General features: G+C 38.7%; 1 non-coding gene across 1 annotated transcript; it reads right to left on the reverse strand.

Annotated features, from left to right (window-relative positions):
• Positions 1-3,272: 3,272 nt before the first annotated feature.
• On the reverse strand, positions 3,273-3,402 carry LOC122490708. The gene has a single exon (XR_006299241.1). It is a non-coding gene; the product is annotated as a small nucleolar RNA SNORA51 (small nucleolar RNA).
• Positions 3,403-3,624: the final 222 nt, after the last annotated feature.

Consider the following 3,624-nt stretch of genomic DNA (forward strand, 5'->3'; position numbering starts at 1 on the left):
ATATCCACTATCAAATTTTTAAAACTCGCTATAGCTTGTCATATCCTTAATATCCCACCAGTAAGGTCATCTAAACCCATCTTGCTTAAAGCAGTTATGTTTCCCGAAAGGTTGTCAGATATCAATCGCCCATTAGTGTCCTGAGCCATGGATCAGGGCAGAGTCTTGAAGGAAAAGACCCTAGGATATGTTTGTTTTACAGAAATAATGAGGTCAGGCTCATGGAGGAGTTCTTCGCCTTAATAGGAGACATAATGCTAGAGTTCTAAGCAGCCCTAGAATTACATTAAAGCACCAGGTCCTGAAAACGGGGGTTACAGAGAGCTAACATTTGTCAGGAATAGCTATTACAAGTTAAGCTGGTGTAATATACTCACCTAAACTCCCTAGACACTGACAAAAGCAGTATCTCTCGAGTATACAAAGGCAGAAAAATCTATATTTCGGTATATGCTGAGCTTCAGTATGGAACTACTTCCTGTCCACATTTTTACTGTCTTGTGCAAAAAGTACATCAAGGGAGGCAACTGAATCATGAAAGGTTGAGTGAGAAACCATATTTCTAACTCACATACATATACAATGCTTTTGGTAACTCTTTAGAGATATCATCTATACACTTCATAGAGAAAGTCTGTCCTTACAAAAATGAGGGAGTCCTATTCTTCACCCTATGCAAGTCTACTAGCCCAAAGAGCAAGATATCTCTGTCTGTCGTGTGGTTTAAGGGACCTAACAGATTATGTAACATAAACAAAACACACTAAAGTATAATGTTGACACAGACATAGATTGAGTTGGCTATCACAGTAAATAAAGGTTGATTGAAATAGTAAAACCAAAAGAAAAAATAGGAATATGCTAAATAATATGAGAGTTGGGAAAAAGGCTTTATTGACAGTCATTATAGTTATGTTATTGGCATATATAGCTCTGATGGGGAAACTTGAATTAAGTTTCATCTCCCCAAAATCATTTTGAATTCTTTATACTGTCTTGATGATCAAAAATCTCAGATTAATTTAATTTAATTTTTTTTTGAGATTTAATATTTAAGTAATCCTACACCCAACGCGGGGCTCGAAGGTAAAACCCTGAAATCAAGAGTCCCCTGCTCCACCAACTGCATCAGCCAGGGGCCCCTTAAATTAATTTTAGAACAGTATATGATATAAGTAACTGTTAAATAAGTGTTTGTTAGTTTCATTAAGAAGGAAACAATGGGGGCGCCTGGGTGGCTCAGTCGGTTAAAGGTCCGACTTCGACTCAGGTCACGATCTCGTGGTTCCTGAGTTCGAGCCCCACGTCGGGCTCTGGGCTGATGGCTCAGAGCCTGGAGCCTGCTTCCAATTCTGTGTCTCCCTCTCTCTCTGCTCCTTCCCCGTTCATGCTCTGTCTCTCTCTGTCTCAAAAATAAATAAGCGTTAAAAAAAATTTTTTTTTTAAAAAGAAGGAAACAATGTAGACAACACTTTGTAAAGTTTACATTTGAAGAGAAAGAGGTAGATCTCTTGCTAAAGGAAAGAAATGGAATGCTCATTAACTTACTTTTAGTGGGAAATAGAATTTTAGAGGAAACAGGAAGAATCTATTGAAAGAGAAAGTTGATATGTGAGCAAGGAAAAAAGTATCATCAGCATTAACAATCTCATTGATTTGATACACATAGGATTTAATATTTTCTGATATTACAAAAGGTGAGTAATTTTCAGATTATCTTTCATTAAGCACTAGATATTAGTTTATTCTCTCTAAATAAACTATGAAGATCAGCTTAACTATAGCAAGTCAGTCATCACAGTGCCAACATTATACTTTTTATAATTTGTGCTGAAATTAATGTTACATATTTCCTTTGCCTTGAAAATGTAGCACATGTGCATATTTCTATTTAAAAGCCAAAGGTGAAACTTAAGATAATTTAGCAAGTAAATTATTCATAATTTGGTTAATTTCGCTAATAAAGGAAGAAAAATCATTCTATGTTTGAAAAATACGTGACTGTCTTTGAGAACATAAAAGGTAAACAGGTAAATGTTAATAAATTCTCATTAACTGCAGCCATACCTTAGAAACAAGGAGGAGGGAGTGTGTTCTCGGGGTCTGTCAGCTACACTTGAGGATAGCTGCCAATCAGATATATTGAACAGTTTTGCAGGCTGCTCTGCCTCAGTGAGCAAAGCTATCATAAGAAACCAGCAGAGAGTAGCACACTTTCTATGGGGCTGGGAAAACAAAGGGTAGAGCGTTAAACACACACAGCAAACACTCAGAGAAGAGAAACTACAAAAAAAAGAGCAATCAGTCTCTGTGTGAAAGTACTATTTTTTTAAGGTGAACTTATTCACCTATTTGAAGATCCAATTTGCCAAATTACAACATTTGAAAATTACCGTGATCTGATATCATAACAAAGGCATTGATGTGTGCAGGCACTGGTGTGTGTTCTGATGCCTCTGCCTTTGTCTATTGTTCTTCAAGTGACTGCCTGATAATCCTCACTCTTTATCTCCTCAAAGATCTCTTAAGGTCTAAAGAAATGAAATCCTTGGAGGTATCATTGAGAGACATAAGATATGCAAGAGTGAATTTCTAACATGGAAGAGCTTACCACAGGCATCTTTTCCACTTGGGTGAAAAAAAAAGCATCCCTCCTTTTGTGGTCCATGTGTCAGGGCTAGATCCTTGGCTGGATGTGACAGCAAGATCATAGCAAATAGGGCTCTGGCCACTGGAAGGGGCACTTTCTAATTAATGCTGCAGTGACATACAACCTGTTAGATGCAACACTGTAACAGGATGTGGTCCTGGCAGTACTATTTCTCAGAACAAAAACATGAGGAATATGGTGCATCTGTCTGTCCATCAACTCTCTAGGTGACACACTGAAAGTCAGCAAGACCTGGAACTGTGTCTCAGGCACCCATCTGACATCCAAACACATGAGTTCTTCCATAGCCTAAAGTCATATTACCTTCCACTGTGCTCCTAGCAGAAAGCAAAAACTAAACTCCTTAGTTAGGATCTGTACCTCCAAATAATCTCTCAAGTTTTCATCATGGTTTCTTTTACCATTATGGAGACTTCTCAGCTGTTCCCAAGGACACTGACAAGGACTCAAGAGATTTTACAATCTCTCCTTAACTTTGTTCATATCTAAGAGAAAAGAGTTGGTTTTCAGAGCATTATCACTGCCCCAGTCATTTTATTTATTCATTTATTATCTATCTACCTATCTACCTATCTATCTATCTATCTATCTCCATGTCCCTCCTCGACCTCCATTCACAACACAGACCAGGCAAAGGGCCTGGGCTGGGGTATATATGGGTAGGTTTATTATGCCTTCTCTTTCTGTACAGTCAGTGCAAGAACACAGCCTGTGGTAAGCACCAGGAGGCTGCCTGAGGCATTTTAAGACAGAAGACACTGGGGCCATGTCTAAATAAAGAAGCACTTCCGGGGGTGTCTGGGTGGTGCAGTCCAATTCACATGTACGAAACCAATCAGGGGCGAAATGACCATAACTGGGCAGGTTGTCATAGCTGGATCACATGGGGCCAGATAAGAACAGTGATAACATAAGCCCACTTGGGACTTTACATTAGGACTCTTTCTGTTCCC

The sequence above is a fragment of the Prionailurus bengalensis genome, chromosome B2 (genome assembly GCF_016509475.1).
Source record: "Prionailurus bengalensis isolate Pbe53 chromosome B2, Fcat_Pben_1.1_paternal_pri, whole genome shotgun sequence".
NCBI classification, from domain to species: domain Eukaryota; kingdom Metazoa; phylum Chordata; class Mammalia; order Carnivora; family Felidae; genus Prionailurus; species Prionailurus bengalensis.